At 36.5% G+C, this 24,958-nt stretch overlaps 2 long non-coding RNA genes across 5 annotated transcripts in view; one reads left to right on the top strand and one right to left on the bottom strand.

Moving 5' to 3' along the window:
* LOC105094634 (uncharacterized) overlaps positions 1-24,958 on the bottom strand; it is a 525,835-nt gene that overhangs the window by 320,985 nt on the left and 179,892 nt on the right. The window lies entirely within an intron of this gene.
* Positions 5,569-7,954, top strand: LOC116153011 (uncharacterized). The gene is made up of 2 exons (XR_004136667.2): positions 5,569-5,663; positions 7,753-7,954. It is a non-coding gene; the product is annotated as an uncharacterized LOC116153011 (long non-coding RNA).

Below are 24,958 nucleotides of genomic sequence, written 5' to 3'. Positions count from 1 at the left end.
TGAAGTAATAATACTGTTACATCCAAACATATGCTTGTTTCCCTCTGTATTGCCATATCCTATTCACAGCTTGAGATTAATGACATGTTTAGAGTCACAGGAAACTGAAAACCACAAATGTGAAGGTATTTCCCCAAAGACACAGAGACATAGCATCATAAAACAGAAAAAAAGCAACAGACAACTTGTATATTCTGCCCACAGCTATATCAAAGTTTACCTTCTTTGAACAAAGTAACCAAATTATTAACTATAGTTTACTTTCATACAACATGTGGGGTTTTTAAATAAAATATTACACAGCTATCAGTTGAGACCTGATGTCATCTATGTCAAGGGAAGTATTTTCCTAACCCACCTAGAACAAAAGAGCCAGGACAATGTGAACAGTAGTGCAGACTTGGTCCTGAAACCCACAAACTGTGTTTATAGAGACATAATCATAGATTAAATTCTTTTTATCTTAAAACTTTTCCATGAGCTTTAATTTTCCTCTTTTTTTTTTTTTTTTTTCCTGAGAACTTCTGCTTATTTGCAACTATTTCTGGGCCACAGCAGTACTCCAATAGAGCGCTTTGGCAACGGCTTCTGTTGTGGTCAGCAACACTTTCTGCAGCTGGGATTTCTTAAAAGAAGTGAGTAGCATTTGCCTTATAGAGTGCCAGCAGCAAAACAAGCAAAACTTCCATGGGAATCAGATGGTCACAAAGTTTCACACCCTCCTTTTTCCTCCCTCATGTGATGAGGGAGGTCAAAGCCACCGGTGCACATTTCAGCAAGTATGTCACAGCATGGCTAATACACAGATACAATCCTCACCACCAGGCCATGAAACAGATCGTGGGAAACTTCATTGACCAGAGTGATTGCAGGACTAATAATTTGGCTGTTTTGAGTTGGAAGATTTGTTACAGGTTAAGACTGTATCCCCATCAAGGAGAGACATGCCTCAGGGTGGGAATCTCCAGTATGTGTGTTTGGTGGGGAGTAATTCAGTTACAGAATTTTCCCTAAGACAACCAAGCCTTGGAATAAATAAACAAACATCTAGCTTTGCATTAACTACAGCCAACAAAACAAAGCAAAATCAAACAACAATTTTTTAAAAACATATTATTTTTGGCTAAGCAGTAATTTCTGAATTAGGAGTCAGAAGCAAGTAAGAAGACATAGATGATGATATTTACAAAGTAAAAGTCACAACTAGCATCCTAAAATGTAAGAATCTTGTCTGGCTGATCCAGAATGAACAAAGCCACTATAAGAAATCAACCTAAATATCAAAAAAAAAAAAAAAAAAAGAAGCTGTGAAAATAACAAAAATAGGATTGTGAAAATGTAGATCACTGACTAAAATTTAACCCGATATCTCAAGATGTTGCCATCTTCTAATAACCTTCAAACGACAAAATAACCAAGGAAACTTCACTGAGTCATCGTAACTTAGATAAGTATCATGTTGGAGTCAGAGATGGAAAAACCTGTGAGAAGTACCTTGAAGCCGAAAAAACAGACCATAGGCTTTTTTTCTTCTTTAAAAAATTAACCTTTTATTAATGATATTTTTATGTGAACCTAAAAAACTTTCTTTCAGTGTCAACCTCTTACTGCAAACATCTGTCTTCACTTTGAGGAACTGGTGACTCTACTACCACAAGTGTATTTCCAATGGAGGTCAAACACTTCCACTTTTGATGAGCAACAGTTTTCAAAACTTACATTAGGCAAAGGGCATTTCTCATAAGGAAAACATGCTGTTGGCCTTGACAAAGGGCTGTTTGTGAGGTCGCCTCCTATTTGAATTGCCTCATAGTAAGACAGATGCTGGAAAGGGAAGTTCGAGAATCGTTCTAATCCAGACCCACTTTTGGGTACTTCCTCTGCTTGCTTCCAACACAGCTGCACAGAATAAAACAAAAAGAGGAAATGGGGACACCCAGACCGAATATTACTGCCTTCAGCAAAAGCCTTTAGAAAACCCTCTCAGGAACCTGTGACATCACAGAGATGAGTCACCTTCCGTATAGAACTTTGCTCCAAAAACAGCATGTATGCAGTTTCTTACTGCAGATAATTAATTGCTGAAATACAGCATGCAAGGCAATAACTTAAGAAAAAGGTAAGACTCAGGCAAAGTCTTTCCAGGAATTAAAATGTTGTTATTAACTCAACCATTTTTCTTTTAACCAACAAAATAAACAATGGCAAGACATGGTAGGTAAGCTTTGGCTCAGAGAAAGAGTTACACTCTGACCTGAATATCAGGGGCTTGGAGTTTCAACTCCTCAGTTAGACTTTGGGTGATCTTCTTCAACTTTCTTCGTTCTTCTGAATCTTCGTATCCTCATATAAAAAAAGAGAGTTGGACTTGATGATACTTACTGTTTCTAGACATCTGTGTCTGATGTCTCATGAACACATAAAAATAATATATTTAGATGTTATTCATTATCTCTACAAATACCCCACTAATACTTCCTCTTTCTCCAGTAGTCCTTCAGTTTAGAATGCCACCGATTACCCTGTTTCCATAACTAGAAATTTATTAGCTGTCCTCTCCTCTTCTACTTCTTCATAATATGGTCCTCCCTTAAGTGGTTCAATATAGTTTCACTACAGATTTTTATTTTGTGAAACCCTAGTCCTATAAGTTTAATATCTAAATCTCTTGTTTATCAATCTTCTCAGTCAAAGCCTTAGCTCAGATCTGTCCTCTCTTATTCAAACTTTGGCAAGAGTCTTCCAGCTGGTCTTCAGCCATGATGTGGCACTGTATTGCACCCTCTAAAGCTACCTGAGTTTCTCCTTAGAAGGTGCACACTATACATTCTCTCCTACTTAAAATCCCTTAGTTATTCCCCAGTGGACACAGAATGAAGTCAAGCTCCTTAGCACATTGTGCAGAGTCCTTCAGCACCATTTGCCATAAACACTCCACCCATATTGCAAAAACTCCTGATTTTCAATAATCTCCTGAACACTTCAGAACTTCTGTATATATAGTGCCCTACAGGCCTTGTTGATATCATTCTGTCCCTCAAGACTCAGCTCAAGGATCAACCCTGTGCTTTTACTGCTAGTTGGCCCCTGTCCTCCAGAATTCATTCCTGGTATTTGCTTCTAAAGGGAGGAAGTTAAGCAGTGCAAAGAGACTTAAGGGTTAGACATGTCTTTTTCTCTCTCAACACTAACAAAATTAAACTCCTTTAAAGAATAGGAAGTAGAAAAAGAAGCCTCCATCCAGAAAAAACAGTGAGTTGACAACTACAATCCCTTAACTTGGGCTTGTTCCAAGACTTCATCTCCATGGATATACTGAAAGGTATATTTAGTTTATCTTCTATTATCAAGAAAGAAATACTATAATTCCATAGAATATTACTCTGAATATGTCAGCACTCCAGACAATCATGCCTTGAAGCCTAGAAAAATTAGTGTAATTTATAAGTGCAGAGTGCTAGGAAGAAAATCACACTCTTGAAACTGTGTCCCTGGGGGTGTTACTGCTGTGGTTGTAATTAGTCTCAGGGAGGTGATAAGATCTTGAGTATCTAGGAACTACAGAAAGGATACTTCTAAGAGACAAGGGGGAAATGGTGCATCGGTTACTATAAGACCATGAGAAAGTTGCTTAACTTTCCTGGATCCCAACTCACTGTCCTGAAAATGTGGCGAACCCAATCAAAGGATGAGTAATGGTATGGTGACCTTTACTCCAGTAGGTGGATGGATTTGCAGCGACAATTCCAGAACTAAGCATGCACTTCTGTAGGATGAAGGTTTAGGAAGGAAGCCCATACTTTCAGTTGTCTAGTTTGGACAGTCTTAGTTATGTGTGCTGTCTTAATATAATCGTTTTAAACATGCTTCCTTATACTTTTGAAAATGTCCTATTCTGGATGATAAATTATATCATGATGTAGTACGGGTTTTAATTTTTTCCCTGAAAATCATTAGTAATTATGTACATGTCTGGGTGTTACCAAAAATTCACTGATTAGGGAGAAGAATGGGAGTTCAGAGTTTGACCAGAAAACTTTTTAAATCTCCTTAAAAACTTGTCTCTTTTTTATGATTCTCAATCTTTTAGCATAAATCATAGATTCATACAGCTTTTAAAAAAATAACTTTCAAGTTTCATTTATTTTGGTTTAGGTTTACAGATTCCTGAGGGACTCTCTCTTTTTTTTAAAGAATATTCTGACTGCACTCCTCCATTGAAAGCTTCCTTGTTTAGGGAATTCAGCAAAATATATACATCATTTTACCATCTGCAGTGTTGATAGCATTTCATTAGGAAAGCCAGGAGTACCAGAGGACATTTTCAAAGCAGCACTTTAGGTAAGGGAACCCCTCCCCACCTCTGTTGCAACTAATGGTTCTGCAACTCATTTTGTGCTCACTGTGTTACAGAATTTCCCCTAGAGACTGTGAAATGCAAATCGAATGAACAGATGCTCACAAATTAAGGTACTCCACGTTCATACATACAGCAATCGTGAAGGGGTAGGTGGAGAGAAAACAGATAAACGAAGAAACACATCAGAAACTTTAAAATCATTAATTTCTTGTCTCTATTTTCCCTTATCCCTTCTCATCTCCACAGCCCCACCCCTCCCCTTTGCCATTATTGTTGCCCAGCACACATTATTTTTCCTACAACCTCTCAATTGCCATAGACAGAAAGCTCTGCTCTATGACAGACAGTCACAATTGAGTTAGGGAGGGACATGTGTTTTCAGATGCCAAAAGTTAACCGCTTTCTCTCCTCCTCTCTTCGCAATCATGGAACTGGCTCTGGGTAATCTGACTGAGAAACAGAGCTCATAAATACTGAACATCCTATTTTTAGGCTAAGGTTCAGCAGACAGAGAAATTGGCTTTATCCTGGACAGAAGTGTTTCAGGAATTACAGTGGTCCCCAGTTCCTTCCCCGTTGGATGTTTTCTCTCCAGCACACAGGTTTTGATCCAGGTTTGTTAGCTGAGGCTCACCTTCACCCAAATCCTTGGTCCCAACTACTGTTTGCCAATCTTGACCCCAATCAAAATGTGCCTGTCTACTTCTGTATCCTACCCAGCAACTGATTTCCCCCAGGAATAGGAAATAAGCTATCCACGCTAATGTGCCCGATTAGGGCATATATTTATGCTGTTATTTAAATTTATGTTTAAAAAAACTTTCAATCACAGGAGTTAGTCTTTCTTAAATGAGAAATATTGCAAAGATCTCAAAAAAACAATGCCTTTGAAAATTTCCTGTCTCTGTGTATTAGAGCAGGTGTCACTGCCTCATGAAAAAACAGCCACAGTTCACCAATAAACACTGTAATGAATGCTTTTTTGGGCACATTATATTTCCTTCTATCCTCACTTCCCAGCTGAATTTTAAAAGATTTATTTGTTTTTACAAAACAACAATGATTTGTAATCTTTTCTGTGAGCTTATGGAGAAATTATTTTTTAAAAATCCCATGTTTGCCAATCCTCCATCATTCTTCACATCACGTTACTTTACTCATTAAACAATGCTTTAAAATGTCCTGTTTCTTTCTTCTACTCCAGTTACAAAAGCTCGGCATTTGTCTCGGGAGAGCCATTCCTCATCTGCCTTATCTGTTCCCGAGAACCTCGATAGTACACTCGGCTGTGTGACCACATGAGGTGAGGTCATCCGAGCTCATCTTGTCAAACTTGTCACAGACCTGGGCACAGAATTTCCCCTTGTGCATTCTTAGCAATGCCACACAACAGGGGATTTTAGAATTCAGCATGCAATATCATAGTCTCCGAATTGAGTGGTTGTTTCAATAAAATGTCCAGCATTGTAAAATTGTGGAACATAAAAATAGACAGATGAAGAAAACAGTGGCTCACCTCACTTACTCTATCTCAAGGTGGAAAATTCATAGCAAAAGGAAAGAAATATCTTTTCTGCCTATGGGAGGGGGTTGGTGGCAAAAGGGTGTGAGACAGCATAAAAGCCACATTTCCTCTAGCCATCCAGAAAACATCTTTGTTTACCACTGTAGTGTTGCCAAGGCAACACCAGCTACTCATGACATCACGTCGAGATGGCTATCACAGGCACGCCAGCACTGTTGTTTAAATGTTATACTGATTCTTGTTCTTCTCTGTCTTTCCTATTCCCTAAGGGAAAGGCAAAAGGATCACTGGTAGCCAAAGACTAAAGTAAAAAAAGGAAACTAGATTATAGCCTATATTCAGCTACATGTGGATCATTCCTATTTTATTTTGAGATCAATAGTGATGAATCAATTATGCTTCGGGGTAAACAGTTGAAGATTTCACACATCTACACCCTAACCTCCTCACCTGTCATGTCTCTCCTGAAAATCTCAAAAGGAAATAGTAGATTTTTGTTGTCAATGCTGCATATTGGATGGGAAAAACTAAGAGACAATAGATTTGGAATGGAAAAAAGTCCGTTGTGTGGGTATGATAATTTTGAGATGAATACTCTCTTTCAAAGTGGAGGTGTGTCAGTATTCCAAGTGGATAACTTTAGTGGGGTTCAGTGAAGGAATCAGGACTGGAGGAGTCATCAGCTTATAAACAGGATTTTATAGCATCAGACTAGGACCCAGAGGTCTATTTCTAGCTGGCATTACTTGAATCCTTACTGTGTGCCAGCAACTCTTCTAAGTACCTTGCATGCATTGATTCATTTAACTCTGACAGCAATCCAATCCAATCAAGTAAATACTTTTACTATCATTATTTACAAAATAAACTAAGAGCAAAGAGAGACTATGTAATGTGTCTCAAGTTGCACTGCTAGTAAATGCCAAGACAGAATTTAAACCCTCAATAGCCTGAATCCACAATCATGCTCTTAATCATTATGCTGCTCTTATTTATGCGATATGATCCTGCCCAAAAGAAACATGATTTAGTTGAACAAATAAAAGTAGCACACATGAAAAAACTAAAGATTAGTTAGGAACTAACATATTTTGGCATTAACTATGAGGCAAAGGAGTTTAGAATATGTGTGAACTTCTGAGATAATAGGACACAGCAGTGATTAGCTGTTCCATTATGACTGGATTACATGCTGGAGAGCTAAAAGAATATATAGCAGGTTCCATAGATATCCAATTTATAGCCATAGATTAGCTCAGTCATGGGTATTATCAAGCTCATAATGGCTAATCATTTAGATATTGTGTGCACACCTTACCCTACTGCCTAGCACTTTTGTAAAATCTCACTGTCATTTAAGTCTTTCATAATCACCCTTCATAAACAGCAGTGAAGACTGCTACTTAAAGGTTCATTGCTCTAACCCCTTGTCTTCTAAATGGACAATTATAGTCTATATTCACTTCATTCTACATAATAAGCAAGAACTTAGGAATTTTGTGGAAATTTCAATTAACTCAACAGATATTTATTGAGCACCAAATTGAGGGAAGTAATGTCCTTAGCCCTGTGTGAATGTCTTTGCCCAAAGATTTTGCAAGCTCTATGCCAAATTATGCTAATTAATTTCCCTCCCTTGAATGTAAAGAAGGGGTCTCTAGCTTTCTGATGAGGAAACTCTTCTACTTTTCCTATGCAAGGATGACCACCTAACTTCTAAACCCTTGCTGTTAGATATTGCCTTTGCTGACAGTGATGAAAGTTTATGTTGTAAGAATAGACTCCCTAGAAACATTTTTCCAACTCAAAGTATCACTCAAACAGAGTAGTGTCTATGGTAGCAACGAATGTTTCTCCTGTGCTCCAGGTCAGTGTTCAACGTGGCCCATGGACCAGTCCAGCCAGTCACCTGTTTTTGCATGGCCCATGAGCTAAGAATGGCTTTTCCATTTCTAAATAGTTGGAAAAAATCAAAAGAAGAATCATATTTCATGATGTGGGAAAATTATATGATATCCACATTTCAGTGTCCATAAATAAAGTTTTATTGAGATATGCTCATCTATTTACATGTTGTCTATGGCTAATTTTGTACTGTACAACAGTAGAGTTGAGAATTCATGACAGAGACCATATGCACTGCAAATGTTGGTCCTTTACAAAACAGTTATTTGTTACTGTAATTCTGTCCTTGAAGATTATAGTCCTATGTAACAAAGCCTAGTCAAAAGTAAGAGGACTGTCTTTATCAGTGAATTAGAAAACAGAACATTGAAGCAAACCAACAAGTCATCATTTAAAAAAATTAATTTGATAATGGTCCTAAAAAAAGGCCAAATCAGAGTTACCACTGGCTACATTTTAATGACTCTCTACTCTTCTTTTAAGAGTCCTCATTCCTAAATGTTTTCACATGAAAAATTCCAGGGCTATACACATGCATTTATTTTGGACATTTTGCTGTAGAAGAATGTGGAGAAGAAGGCTTTATGGTCTAAGGAAAGAGCCCTTGGATTAACAAAAGCAAGATGATTATTTAACAATTGCATAAGACTTTGACTAGTCAGAATATTTAAAATGTAACTTATCTCTTGTCATACCCACAGCTTAAGTTGGCAAATTAAACATGGAAACCAAGGCCCAGAGCATCATTGTTGTGTAATTTTTTAAAAGCGCTGGGCTTACGAGTCAAAAGCTCCAATCTTCTCACTTACCTCTCCATGCAACGTTGTCTCTTATCCAGAAACAGAAGTGAGTAAACCCTTGACCAGCTAACCTCCCTGGGATGTGTTATGAGATCAAATGAGATCCATATGAACATGCTCTGAAAACTCTGTAACATACTTTATAAAAGAAAAAGAAAAGAAAGAGCAGAAAGGAAAGTGATTTGCTTAAATCAAGTAACTCTTGGACAATCGGTGAGGGGTGGTTCACCTGCCTATCAGCCCTGTGTTCATCCCATTACCTAAGGTTCATGCAGGTGAAAATAAAAATCATTTGCTATGGGAACCCATGCTTTTGGCCATCCAATGTTTTAAACTTAGTTAGGATGAATTTCACACCAGAGGGACCTGCAATCCACAACTGCATTGCTCTCACCTCTTTCCTCTAGCAAGTAGAGAAACAAAAGGTTTACACCCACTGTTACGAATGCCATTTTTATAGCATGGCTGCTAATATCATGAATGTCAACACAACAGTGTTCCAGATGCCACCAAATCTATGTATTATTTACTAAATTGCAAATTTACTCTACTGAATAATATAATTGATAAAGTCACCTTATCTTTGGATTTCAATGAATTGTTTGTGTGATGGCGTTGTTCTTCATTACATGCCTGAATGCACTCATTAAGCTCAGAGTGAACAATAAACCTAAAAAAGCACAAAGATGGTGTGCATGAATCAGCAGGAAGTCCACATTTTAACCACCCCAGGATCTGGCAGGTCTGTTCCTCAAGAAGGAGAATGTTCCAAGTATTGCATCTACATTTCATATTCAAGAGGTGACTTAGCTTTTCGCTTTTCAAAAAGTGAGGAATGAGAGCTGAATATCCTTGACTACAAACAAACCTGAGATGGAAAGATTCTTAAATTAAATTTACCCATTTTTCAAGTTATTAAGATCTTTTACCTGCATTGTTTAAATGCCTAAGCTCATTTTCAAACTCATTTTCCCTCAAGCTGTGTATAACCTTGCCTTAAAATAGCACCACATTCCTGGGAACTTCTGAGGCTTTTTCATTCTCTCCTTGCTGTCTGATAGCAAAGGATGCTGCCAGCTAGTCCGACAAAGACTCCGCACAAGGTTTACATAGCTTCACCCTGTTGGAAAAATTTCTGCGCCAGATTTGGCTGACATAAAGGGTTCATTTTTCTGGGTTCCTCAGTTTTAAATAAAATACATTCACTAATTCATTCACCAAATATGTACTGGCACTGGAATACTCTGGATTCTGGGGATAAAAATAGACAAATAGAATAGAGCAGACAAAGTCTCGGTTCCCATGATTCTCACATTGGTGGGGGTAGAAGAGGGAAGACAAACAATAAACAGAGCATGTAGCATGACAAGTTTCACTATAATGAACTATAATACATATAGTATAATATGGCATAATAAAGTGATAAGGCAAAAATAATGTGGTAAGAGTGTAGGGTAGTAGGTGGATTTGGAAATGCTATCTAATAGAGCATGCTCTGGTAACTATTAATAATGCTTCCCAGTACTTCTGATTGTCCTCTTTTTCAAGGAACACTGGAGGGTTACATTTTCTCACATTACAAAAATTGGGTGTGACAATGTGACTTACTCTGGCCAGTGAAATATGAATAGAAATGACATGTCATTGTCAGGTTGAAGAATATAGGAGCCAGTGTGCAACTCTCTGAGGTGTTTCCACTGCTGTGGCAAAGCATTAAGTCTCATGTTGAAATTGTGGCATTATAACTTTTAGTTTCCATTCTGGCATGTAAGACTCTTGGAAGTCACCACTCCTTCCCATAGAAGAAAAAAAAAATTGAAAAAAAACAAAAAATCAACAACTCTTCTTAGATACAATAGAGAACTGAGGTCACAGATCAAAAAACTGCCCGCTAAATTGGAGAGACAGACAGGTGGATACAGAGAATTACAATTTACGGGAACAAAAACCCACAAGTAGAACTTCCATGGAAAGCAACATCAGGATAAGAAAACTTAACTGGTAATCGATAGAATTGCTCAATACAGACAAATTTGAGAGTTAAAAATTCCAGGAAGTTCAGTCATAGGAGGATGACCTCTACTTTTTGCTGAGTTTTACCTACAGGAGCCCTACCAGGTTCTCACAGTGAAGATCAGAGAAAAATTCCCTGGTGCTTCCAGCAGGGGGAAGGGAAACAACAGGAGAGACAACAAGGGCACCAGAGGAAATTTTAGCTTCTAACACCTACAGCTACAGAAAACAATAAAGACAGCCTAACTCTTAATCATATAAACATAAAGCCTCACACAAAATGTCTATACTCCAGTACCTTTTACCAGTACATCATATCTGGTTCACAACAGCAAATTATAAGGCATTCTAAAAGACAAAAATATATATATAGTTTGAAGAGATAAAGCAAGCATCAAACAGACACAGACATGGCAGAGATGCTGGAATATTATACCAAAATTTAAAGCAACTGCTATTCATATGCTAAGGGCTATAATGGAAAAAGTGCACAACATGCAAGAACACATGGGTAACGTAAGCAGAGAAACGGAAATTCTAATAATCAAAAGGAAATACTAGAAATCAAAACACCGTAACAGAAATTTGACAAAAGTGCTTTGGATGAGTTCATCAATGGACTAGACACAGCCAAGGAAAGAATCAGTGAGCATGAAGAAATATAAATAAAAACTTCTAAAACTGAAATGCAAACAGAAAACAAATTAAAAAGGTAGAACAAAATAACCAAAACCTGTGGGACAATTATAAAAGGAATATGCATAATGGGAATACAAGAAGGAGAAGGAAAAAAGAAAGGAACAGAAGAAATAGTCAAAGCAATAATGACTGAGAATTTTCCAAAACTAAGGATAGACACTAAACCAAATATCAAGGAAGTGCAGAGTATACCAAGCAGGATAAATATACAGATATAAAAATATACTAGGAATACTGTATTCAAAACGAAGACAATCAAAGACAAACAGAAAATCCTAAAAGAAGCCATAGGAAAAAATACCTCACCTGTAGAGCAGCAAGGATGAGAACTACATCAGATCTCTCTAGAAACTATGCAAGCAATGACAGAGTGGAATGAAATATTTAAAACTTTTTATTTTAATCCACCAACCTAAAATTCTGTATCCAGAAAAATTATACTTCAAAAGTGAAGGAGAAATAAGATTTTCTTAGACAAACAAAAACTGAGGAAATCTGACAGTAGTAAACCTACTTTCCAAGAAATGTAAAATAGAAATTCTTCAGAAAGAAGGAAAATGATATGTCATAAACTAGTATCTACATAAAGAAAGGAAGAGAATTAGAGAAGGAATAAACAAAGGTAAAAAAAATTATTTTCCTTATTTAAAAAAGTTCAATAAAAACATAATAAAAAATAATTTAAGTATAATTGATTTATAGTATTATATTAGTTTTAGGTGTCCAGCATAGTGATTCAGTATTTTTATAGTTCATAGTCCATTAAAAGTTATGATAAGATAATAGCAATAATTCTCTGTGCTATACAATATATTCTTGTTGCTTATCTGTTTTATACATAGTAGTTTGTATCTCTTAATCCCATACCCCTAATGTACCCCTCCCTCCTTCTCTTTCCCCACTGGTAAACACTAGTTTGTTCTCTATATCTTGGAATCTGTTTCTGTCTTGCTATAAACATTCATTTTTATTATTTTTTTAATTTCACATGTAAGTGCTATCATACAGTATTTGTCTTTGACTTATTTCACTAAGCATAATATTCTCTAGGTCCATCCACATTGCTGAAAATGGCAAAATTTCATTGTTTTGATGACTGAATAATATTCCATTGCATATATATCATATCTTCTTTATTCATTCACCCATTGATGGACACTTGGGTTTATTCCATGTCTTGGCTATTGCAAATAGTTCTGCTATGAACACTGGGGTGCAAGTATCTCTTCAAATTAATGTTTCCATTTTCTTCAGATATATATATCTAGGAGTAGAATCGCTGGGTCATATGGCAGTTATAGTTTTAGTTTTTTGAGGAACCTCCACAGTTTTTTTCCATAGTGCCTGCACCAATTTACAATCCCACCAACAGTGTACTAGGGTTCCCTTGTCTCCACATCCTCGCCAAAATTTGTTATTTGTAGGCTTTTTTGATGATAGCCATTTTGACAAGTGTGAGGTGGTATCTCATTATGGTTTAGATTTACATTTCTCTGATAACTATTTTCCTTATTTCTAATTATCTAGCAGATAGTAGTTTGTTCAAAATAATAAAATCAATGATGTATTTGGTAATATAGCTTATGGATAAGTAAAATTAATAACAATAATATAAGATATGGGAGGGAGAAATAGAGAATACTATAAGGTATTTGTACTACTCATGAAGTGGTATACTATTATTTGAAAGTGGACTTCTATTAATTATAGTTGTATATTGCAAACTCAAGGGAAATCACTAAAAAAGTTTAAAATAATATAATTGATATGCTAAAAGCATATCCTATATTACAACCAGTGAAGGCCAGAAGAGATGGAAGGCCTAAAATAGAAACAAACAAGGAATAAAAGCAATGAATATAAAATAGTAACAAATATGGTAGATATTGCTCTAACTATATCAATAATCACTTCAAACATCAGTGACCTACAAATACCAATTAAAAGACAGACTGATAGAGTGGATATAGAACATACACACACAAACACAAGACCAAACTATATGTTATCTACAAGAAAGCACTTTAAATACAAAGACACAAACAGATAATAATAAAGAAATGGGGGAAACAGGTAAAGGACTGGAGAAGTTTATACCATGCTAACACTAATCAAAAGAAAGCTGAAATACTGGCATTACAAGATGGCGGAGACTTCATCTGCCTGGGTCCCTCAAGCCCATGATGAGCAGAGCCCTTTCGCTAATTCAAATTAAACATACAGGGAAAATAAAAAGCAGCCTTTTGTTATTTTAAATCATTGAGATGTGGGGTTTATTGGTTGGCACAGCAAAACCTCGCCTAACCTGATTCGTCTGGGTGGTCAGTGAGGCGCTCTCTACTACGAAGCTCTATGATGTGCAATAGGAGGTCCTGTGCATATCTGGGGCAGGGAGCTCCAGGAAGGGAAACAGTAAGGACAGAGGCTCCGCGTCAGGAGCACTCTGGAGTGCTCTAGCACAGTGAGAATGGTGTGGCTGCAGCAGAGGGAAGAAGGGACAGAATAATAGAAGATGGTAACAGAGAAAGTCCAGGCCAGATACCAGAATAAAATCCAAAGTCCTTACTACTAAAGTTACTTTGTCTTCTTCTGTGAGAGATGAGAAGTTTATTACTTTTCTCCATAACAAATTACCATAAACTGAAGAGCTTAAAACAACACAAACTTATTATCTTTCACTTTCTGTGGGCCAGGAATCTGGGCTAGCTAGGGTCTCTACTCAGTCTCTCTAGATTGAAATTAAGATGTTGGAAGGGGCTAAGGCTTGGGCTCTTCTCCCAATCTCACTCAGGTTGTTGGCAGAATTCATTTCCTTGTGACTGTAGGAGTGAGATCCCTATTTTCTTACTGAAGGTCTGCCAGAGATTACTCATAGCTCCTAGAGACTGTCCACAAATCTTTGCCAATGTCTGTCCCCCTCACAACATGGCTGCTTTCTGCCAGCACAGCAGAAGATCTCATTGACATCAAATTTCTCTGACTTCTAGGAAGACCTGGACCCTTTTAACATGTTGGTTGCCACGTCATCCAAATCTGGGTGACAGTTGTGTTTCCTCAGGGGCACATGATCCACAGTTGGCCATCAGTGTGTTAAAGGCCCACCCAACTAGGTCAACCCCACTCAGGATAATCTCCCTTTTAATTAATTCAAGTCAACTGATTTGGGACCTTAATTACATCTGCAAAATTCATTTTGTCATATAACATAACAATCCTAAGAGTAATCGCCCCATATTTACAAGTCCAGCTCATATTTAAGGAATTATTCTTCCAAATAATCACACAGAATTGTGTACAGGAGGAGGTGAGAATCTCGGGGGCCAGCTTAGAATCCTGCCTACCATAGGGAACGACTTGATGATTTGGAGCATCACAAGAACACGATCTGGCTTATGTTTTAAATGTATCACTGGCTGCTGAGTGAGGAACAGTCTATAGTCGGACATGGATGGAAAAAGAGAGACTAGCAGGAGGAGATAACAACTGTCCAGGAAAGAGATGATAGTAACTTGATCTAGGGGTTAGCAAATGAGATGATAACATGAGCTAAGGCAAAACAGTATATGGATTATAGTTTTTAGTATACACCTATCAAATAATCAGATAGTTCAGTAATAGATGCTCAAATTTCAACACAATGTCAAATAAGCACTATACTTCAATGTATACTTATTTTTAAGTTAAAATTTTACCAACAGCTCTTAGCCCGTTGGGCTCTGACTATTTCAATCTAAAAGATAAAGGCAGAGAGGCCAAAATTTAGAGACTGTACATCCCCATGTGCCTAACTTATCTTGACAAGCAACTGAGGCCCACCATATGCTAGGAGTCACACATACCCAAGTCTCTGCTCTCTTTTACAGTGGGAATCACAGAGACAATTTTAAAATGTTTTAATAGGGGGCATAGAGGGAGGATACTGTCACATGTTGGTTTCAAAGGAAACAAAATAAAAGTGTGTCACTACCAATTACTCAAATGAAAACCTATCTCCCTCATGCCTCCTCTTTCCATGAAAATACCAGAGGTAGAAAGATCTGGAAGTCTGATACCAAAGAGCTTATGCCTGACAGTAGAGTAAACAAACTAATAAATCCCAAAGTAAAGAAGTTGTTCATTTAGCCCACAATTGCCCAAATATTTGACCATAGTGGTTTTTTTTTTAACTTTACATCTATTAAAATTCCGTATATTATGGGAATTTCTTCCAAATCATTTGGTTCCACTATGTTTTTGCTGGGCAATTTTTATTACATATGCCATGTTTTTAGGTACTTATTTAGGTAATGTAAACAGTCTGGCTAAAGCTAAAAACACCTGGAAACATTTCTGGAATTGAGGAATTCCTTTAATTCTGAACAGTTACAAGAGAACTTAGCTGTACAAGAAGGAGAAATGGAGCCTAATAAAGCCAGTAACAGACACAAATATGTCTACCCACAATAAAAGGAAGACTTCCATTGGGAAAATGCTCTCATAACTGGAAACTAGCCTTCTCTTCTTGACAGCTAACTACTATATTTTAAAACATTCTCTTCAGGATGACTGGAATAATTATGACTACTGCATCCTTCTGATGGGGAAATGGCTCATGGAGAGATAAAAATGGAGAGTAAACAGGCTGAACAGTCTTATCTAATTAAAACCTGACATCTAATTAAACACATTCCCAGTAATAGAAGGGTCTCAAGCTAGTTTTCTGATAGGAAAATGGTGTTCCAAAGCATGAGTCACACAATCAAATGTTCTTACTAAACATCACCAATTAGCCTATATTTAGTTACAATTTCTCTTTTTATGGAAACAAGGGCTCTAATCTTTCTATATGAAAATTAAATAGAATATTGTTTCTCTGATACAGGGTGTTTCTCCTAAAAAAAAGTTATTCCCTTTTCTTATTGAATACATTGGTGATCTTTGCAATATGTGAACATCGAATTATAAGTCTAGGCAATAATTATCTATTTTCCCATGCTTTCTCCTCTTTGCCATTACAGGAATGACTTCTTCACCCCAAGACAATACCATGCAGCTTGAATTTTTAAATTTCTAAGTCCTGAAAATAACTGTGCTTCTATTTTAGCTTATGCCACTGCAGCTTGAATCAAGTTAAAAATCCATGTACATGAGTGGTTTTGACATCACGATGTCATTTGGCTATTAAACATTCATAGCATTGTGTTTTTCTAAGCATTGCCTACATATCCACCTACAAGGCACCAAGATTCAAACTCTGTTGAAAACAAACATTTTGAAATAATTTTCAAATTATTTTACTGGCTTTATTCCCATTATAAACTTTACTTCCCCCAAGGTTAAAATGGGCCGGTCCCAAGTGCAAGGCCAGCTGTTGGTCCTCTCATCCTCCTATAGAACCATACAGCCAACGGCTCTTAATTACGTGGTGTCCAAGGCCCAGCTTAGTTTGCTAAATCTTCTTTGCTGCAAGTGGTGCTAGGTAAAAGCTCTACCAAAAAGCACACAAGGGAACTAAAACTAAAATTTTTTCCAAATTCCAAAGCAATTATTTCTTTTGTGACTAAAAACAAAACAAACAAACAAAGGCTACAGTGTTAGTTCCACAGAATTTTCTATTTGAAATTGAGCTTTTTAACCTCTGCTCACCTGAGAGCCTAGCTTTGTAACCAGGTTGCTCCCATTGATGCTGTGTTGCCTGGAGACCAATCAGTCATATACATTTGCATGTGTGCAAGAGGGAGATGGTCCTTAATGCTGTGGAATGCTAGCACTCCTGAATTCCCAGGAAAATGGTTATGTTCTCTGGCTCCATCATTATCACACTCATGTAAAAATCTCAAATGTATCCCCTTGTCAGAGAAAGAGCTTTTTATACCTTTCTCAGCTTTTCTCTTCTCTAGCAATTAGAAAGTCTCTAAAGAAACTTTTTTATTACATCTAAATCCCAATTTGCCTCATTTATTTTTGCCCATCAATGCAAGCAGATGAAATTGAACTCTGTTAGGTATATTGTATAACCCACATCTTAGTCTGTGTCCCTGTGCTGCCTTTTATTTTTGTTTATCCACAAGTTAATGTTCTTCCTCTTGGAAAGGAAAACCAAGAAAAACTTGGCATAATATCTTTAATAAAAGATAAACTGACCCATACAGGGTGATTCTACATTGACTTCTCCTATATAAACAACAAAATAAAAAATACATACATATATATATATATCTGATTGACCCAGAGTTTACTTTAGATCCTTTATATATGATCTGGCTACATAGGAAAGGACCCATGTTACTCATATATCCAAATTGTCTATTTTTATAGATAAGAATATTGATTAGTTAAGTGATTTGCCTAAAATCCCATGACAAGGTAAGGACAAAGCAAGACTGGAAAGCAATTTTCCTTCCTAAAATTTATGTAATATTTGTTTTGCTGATCAATCTCACTCACGAGAAGTTAATGAAGTACCTACCTTGAGAGAAAGTAAATAATTAAATACGGAAAATGAACACATAAATTTAGAAAAAAATGGTCATAGTAATTCAGCTATTATTTTGGTGATGAACACATAGATAGATAGATAGATAGATAGATAGATAGATAGATAGATAGATAGATGAACAGATAGATAAAAGCATAAGTTATATAATTGCTATCCCTGGCTCCTTAGAAGATTAGGTCCCTCAGACAAAGAGATGCTGTGGCCTTGCTGGAAGCCAAGGAATTTAGCACAAACTCTCTTTCAGCCCCAAGATGAATCTCCGGCAATGCTAAATTGAACTTCCACAATAGACTGCACGGGTTGCTGTGCAACAGTTCACCAAGCAGCACCACAGGTAATAAAGATGGAACCAGTGGTCAAATCACAAGTGATGACGAGATGCTGTATCATTTCAAAGCAAATTTGTGGTGTTTTTTAACATTTTCCCAGTCACAGTTCTTGGTTTAATTTCTTGAATTCAAACACATCATGTTGACAATTCCACAAATCTTGTTCAAGTAGTAATCTTATTGAACAACAAGTATTTTGTTTTCTGCATTTGATGTTCGAGTTTAATGAAGTGTGACATATTACCTGGGTGATGTCAAGTCTGTGAAATACAAGGTGATATTTTTCTATTTAAAAGCAAATGAATGGCATTAGTGTGACTGTTTATTTGCAACTTTTTTTCTTCAAACAAGATTACCAGCTTGCTTACTCAAGGGTGGTAAGGCTATTTTAAAGACATCTTGATCGGGTGTCAACAAGAATTGACCTTCAGTAAAGCATCAGAGTGGGCTCTGCACAGAAGAGACATTAACGAGAGCTCCACTGTGGTAGTTTGGGGAAAGGATACCACTTCTTCCCAACTTCGGTGTCCACAGTTTTTACCAGGTAACTCTGTAGTACCCTCCTCCCATGAGTTGGGCTTTGGCCAGCACACTGCAAATAGAGGCTTGGAATGAACATGTTGCATTTGGCCTTGTCCTATTGTCCTCTACTATTTCCACAAGAAAACTCACATTGACTAGCCTGATGGTCCCAGAAGGAGCATCAGTGTCCTATGGGTCAGAGCCAGTTCACAGATACATGAGTGAGCTGCTGAAATGCAGACAACTGAGTGGGCCCAGCCGAACTCTCCAAACATGTAAGGGCATGCAAGATCAGCAGAGATGCCTAGCTTATCCTGCTGATTCCAAAAACATACACAATAGATGCTTATTGTTGTATGTCACTGAAATTTGGTGATTATTTATCACACAGCATAACTGTGGCACCAGCTAAATGATCCATCTGTGGATCTCTCTGTCCTTCCACATCCTTTGACAATGCAGATCCTAGGCCCCACTCTCAGAGATCTTGCAGACAAAGAGGAGGAATATTATGCATTAGTGGTCATGTTTTCCAGCACTGTGGGGAGATACACAAGAAAAACAAAGCATGGCCCATGTCCTTAAAAAGTTTATAATCTTGTTGAGAAAGAAAATTCACATACCCACAATAAGAGATAATTATTATCAGTGTATGTTGACTAGTTTTGCTGAACATTTTTATCAAAACATATTCTGGTGTTAGGCAGGACTCACTGAATCTAAAAACTCTTGCGTGTTGGGTCCAGGGATACATATTTTGGAAAGCTCTCCAGGGAATTCCAATGCCCTCCCCTATTTAAGAACCAATGGTAAGGATTAAATTAAAATACATATTGTATTTGTTCATAAGTGCAATAGAGTGTAGGACAAAGATGAAGTCAGCAGAGATTAGAATTGTCACAAAAGACTTACGAAGGTAGGATCTGAACAAGTTCTTAAAGAATCACAGGACTTGAATAAATAGAAAGAGAGGTGGAAGTCCAAACAGAGAAAATGTTAAATATTCTAGAATTGAGTTGGGAATTAATATAACATGGAAAGAGCATAGATTGATTGATTAATTGATGTTTGATTCACCAAGAACTTCCTTAGCATATACCACATGCTAAGTGCTAGTCTGAGTTCTTTACAAGTATTAACTATCGTACCAAAAGTATGAGATAGACATTAATATCATTCTCATTTCTAGTACAAGCTGACCAGAGTGAAATAATTCCAGTACTCTCCAGTGAATGATATTGAATGGCATTAGTATTTGATAGAAAAATTCTAAATGTCAAGAATAACTTTTTTTTTTTGTAAAGAAACCTACAGAGAAATACCAAAGTTTCAGTCCATTACCTTAAACTAGGTATTATTTTTTTTTCTTGAGGGTATATAGGTTACAAAAAGGAAGATGGAAAAAAAGGAAGAAGGAAAGAGAATAAAACCATTTTATGTATCAACCGTGGCTGGAATTTTGCTTTAATATAATACTAGTAAACTAACTTGTTTTTAATGAAAAAGGTCTCTCTTCCTGGATTCCATGCCACTTTTAAAGGCATGAGGGTATAGTCTCCTTTCAGTGAGTGAGAAGGATCTGGGGATTCTGTCTGGACAGAACAAAATCCATTAGTAAATTAATTATCTAAAGAGAAAACTGTTTTATGAGTCTCCAAAGCTTTGCACCGAATTTTATAACATTCACCCAAGGTTCAATTTTAAGCATTCAAATTTTACCAAAACTCCACATGTCACAAATATTTTGTAGGATGTATCTTTTCTTGTTGATGTAATAAGAGGTATTTTTTCCCCTGTAAATAAGCTCTGAAAGTCCTTCTAACCCCCTGCTTTCCATTCTGGAAATCTCTAGACTTGAACAACTACTTAATGCTCTATTACATAATATTAAGAAGTTTACAAATCCAGACAGGTTTTATATACACTTGTCTATTTTCCAGGGTACCTTCTAACCCCTTGAAGTCCAACTAATTGATTTCCATCTGAAATTAAATACCTAATAATTATAGAATTGTGAACTTAGTAGATATAAATTTATAGTGCTGGAATGACCATCTGTAAAAAACACCAGATTCTAAGTAGAATTTATATTAACTTGGCAACAGACTGGAGGTGACGACATAGTGGAAAGAATGGATAAGCAGGGTATTTTCTCCTCTCTCTTCCCAGGTAGTAATTCTGGTGGCATGCATTGCTGCAGCATCTACCAGAAAGGTATACCAGATGGCCTTGGCACCTAAAGTCCAGTGAACCACCTCCTCTATTCATCTAGTCTGTTTAAACCTAGGCATGGTAGCTATTTCCTGCTGCTGCTAATTTAGTTTAGGGGTTTCCTCTTTTCCCTGTTTGGCTTTCTAGTCCTTCTGTCACCTATGTTACTAGCTATCTGCAGTAAATGTGCTCTATTTTAAACACTTAGAGTGGTTTCTGATTTCCTGATTAACATTTGACTGTTAACAAACAATAAGTAACCTGTTCACAAAAAAGATGTGAATCAGCTTACAATAAAGTCACAGGACCATTAAACCAAAAGACCCTTAAATCTATCTAAATCAGGAGGCAAATATGATGGTTAAAGAATAAAGAGATAGGTTTGAAATTTGCAAATTAAATGTTTTCTGTGTGCAATAAAAATTTCTCTCTCAACCATTTCCCCTTCGAGTCTGATTAGTGAATATTTCCTGAAAACTATTTAAGTAAAATAGGAATGAAGAAACTTGTTCTTAGGAAGATAAAATAATTTCTTTAATGAAATCTTCCCTCTCCTTCCATTTACCTGTTACAAGTCACCAGCCACCTGGTACACAGTTCTAATATCAGCTAGAAGATAGAGGCAATTAAGATACGGAGTCATAGCTGACTGAGTCATTAGCTCTCAGTCCTAATTATTTCAGAATAATGTAAAAAGAGAGTATATTGGTGGAGCAAGGGGCTTTGAGCACAGTAGTCAGAGAAGCAGGCCTTCTAGTACTGGTGTTCTAGTCCAGTCTGGGCCAAAGTCTATCACATGTATTTCCATCATATACACAGGACAAATACAAGTCATATATTCAACCCCCTCTCTTACGCACACTCAGGTTTATAAGCAATTCCATTTCTTTCTCTTCCTCTCAAGAAAGTTTATCATAATATACATAACACATAATAATTAACAGGACTATTATAAGGATAACCTTGAATCCTTTCTAATTTATTTTAAAAATTAAATCACTCACAACCTTTGATATTTTATTTTAACAAAATAATTAGTTGCTGCAGAGCTAACAACTCATCAAAGATTCATTATTATAATATAACATATGGATAATTTATGGCTTATACTAATTGCAGTAACCATATAATTGCCAGAGCTGTCACCTCACTTTGAACACACAGGTATAATATATATGCTTTTTAAACATTATCATGAAATAAACTATAATGGACAATATATTGCATACCAATGATCATGATCCATGTACTCTAAACAGTAATAACATCTGGAAATGGAAAAACCAATAAGGTTGTCATACTCTGCAAGCTATCAAAACTTTGTCTCTCACTTGGGAACTAAAACAAATTAATTATATTAACTATATGACTAATAAGTTCCATATTTACTGGCAGGACTACCTGCAATGAATGGATGCAAAGTCACCGATTGTATCTCCTTAAAAGACACAAAGTAAATTCAACAACAACAACAACAACAACAGGCTGATATACTTTTGCATAATCTTGAGTCTCTAGTAAATTCTAAATTCTACAAGACCAGAAAAGGAATTCAATTAAAACTGCAACTGATCAGCTTAGGTATCAGAACAAATAAAGTCACTGCCATAAGTTAAATCTTTTCTAAGTAAGTTAACATTACTGTAGGGCCTAATGTTAAATAAAGTCTGCTACCTGTCTAAAAATGCTTAATGTTATCACAAGTAAATCAGAAACAGACATGATGCATGGGATCAACATGAGCACATCCCAAACAACAGAAAAATATCTTGACTGCATGACCTGCTGAGAGTTATCCAAAAGTTTTCCTTTTGTAACATACAGTAGAGCATTAAAAAATGTTCCCCTTGTTTAGTATTATGTCATTAAGGTGAAAGTTTCATGAAAGTAGAAATATGTTTATTTTGCTAACTTTGTCTCACAGATAGCTGTGTCTGGCCCTTGCAAGGTGCTCAATGAATATTTGTTGAATGAATAAATGAATGAATGAATACTATCTTTATTCTAATTTGAATGTCTCAGATATTTAATGATTATGATAAATTGCTGATTTATTAAGAATATCATTTTAAATTTGAATATATGAATTAAAATCAAGTCCAGTCTCATCAAAGATCATGAAGAAGGTTGAGTACACAAAACCTCTCTCACTTTAGGAAGGATTTTTCCCACCATCCAGTATACATAATGGAGTCAGTTAGACATTCCAACTGTGGAAGAGACTGTTTTCCATTTGCTGGATCTCAAGATATATATCTTTCCAGCCTCCTCAAGATTTTATTCCTTGTACCACGAAGAGCTTACAGATGCCAATATTATAAAAACAAGTATAACAATTTCCATGGGGGACATCCCTTTTGGCAATTTACAATAAAGATCAAGCATTCATGTGGTTTGGCCAACCAAACTTTCCTGGAAATTGTCATCAGATACAATAGAAAAATTGCCCTTGTTTCTGCCAGTTCCATTCCTTTCCAGGAATAAATTCAAAAGTAACTCTTAAGCAAAGGTTCCCCAGTGGGATCCCCTAACAATTAATCTAATTCCTTTCCCATTAAAAAGTGGGGAAACTTCAGTCCCATAACCTTTAAGGGACTGAATACATTACCAGAACATAAATAACCTAAATACAACATTAAAACATAATAGTTCTTAAAACATGGCCAAATCGTAAACTTTTGCACTTTTTCCTTCCATCCTAATAGTCACCTGACTCCTATTCAAATATTTGGTAGGGAACTAAAACCAAACAAATCACTTTAGTTTTTCTCACTAATTGTTCTAATTAAGCACCGATGTAACGGCAGCAAAATAGGTCTACAAACAACACTGTTACATGCACAGGGCTTCAAAGCATTAGAATGTGTTTTAATCCAAGCATTTGCATGCTGTCCACCTCCAATCTGCTGCAAAAAATGAATCCTCTGGTTGGAAGTGACTGTAATAGAATAAATATCATTTGAGGCCCTGCCAGCAGTACAAATAATTACCAATTCTATCATGTGCTCTCCTTCCTCCTTTCTCTCCTACCATGAAAGAAACTAAGGCAGAAAGCAGGAAGCATCCAGCTGGGCTCCCTGTGAGGACACCTCTCTTTCCACAATCAAACTAACAGAAACAGGCTCTTGCTACTGGGACATCAAACATGAAGGGACTGCTGTTCTGCAGAAAATAAATAAGCAGACATCAAAGATTTGTAGAAAATTTGATTAAGAAACTTTCTCAGTCTTGCTACACAGCAGACACTGCACTACTGAAATGTGTTGTAGCTAGAATTGAGCAAACAGACTTATTTTTGCCTTTGGATCCTATGTTACATTGATACACACCCATCAATTTGGACACTGTAATGAAAAATGAACGAAATAATGACCCTTGCATGAACCAAGTGTTTGAATCAGAAACCTCATTCATATCAGAATGAAAAAATATTTTTATATTCAAGATACACATTTTATATTCAGGAGTGAGATTTAAATTCCTTGAAGAATTGAAAAGTAATGCCTAATCAAAAATAATTTTTCTCTGGTGAAATACGAAGGCAAATTGCTTCTTTGCCCAAGGACACCATACTACATATTACCACAATGAAAACAGTGTGAGGGGTGGGGGCGGGAGGACAGTAACTGTGCCTTACTCTTTCAACTGTTCATTTAAGTCTGAAGATTCGATCAGTGGGTAGCCAAACTTCAAAAATGCAGAATGCAAATACTCAACAACATTAGACCTGTACAGGTAAACTTCCAAAGTCACTTGAATAAAAACATATTAAAAAGTTAAATTTAAAACTGTAAAATCATTCCATGGAAAAGAGAAACCCATCCAGAAAATGAAGAACTTGAATAACTTATGTAATTTGGCCAAACATTACATTATTGCTCCAATTTCCACTTTGCTTTTGCCGGGGCTAATTTCTCCTGCCAGATTCTCTCGTCTCTCTCTCTCCATGGCTGTCATCTTCACTCTCAAGGCTCTTGACCTCATCTAACATAGCAAGCAGATCTTTGGAAATAAAATATACCATGTTTCTGGAAGCTATAAGACCTTGAGTAATGACATATTTGAGAGAAGAGACTGTTGAAAAGGGAAAGTCTCCATCCTAAAATCTCTAGCCTT

This window comes from Camelus dromedarius, chromosome 4 (assembly GCF_036321535.1).
Source record: "Camelus dromedarius isolate mCamDro1 chromosome 4, mCamDro1.pat, whole genome shotgun sequence".
NCBI lineage: Eukaryota > Metazoa > Chordata > Mammalia > Artiodactyla > Camelidae > Camelus > Camelus dromedarius.
This window is presented reverse-complemented; position numbering and strand designations above follow the sequence as displayed.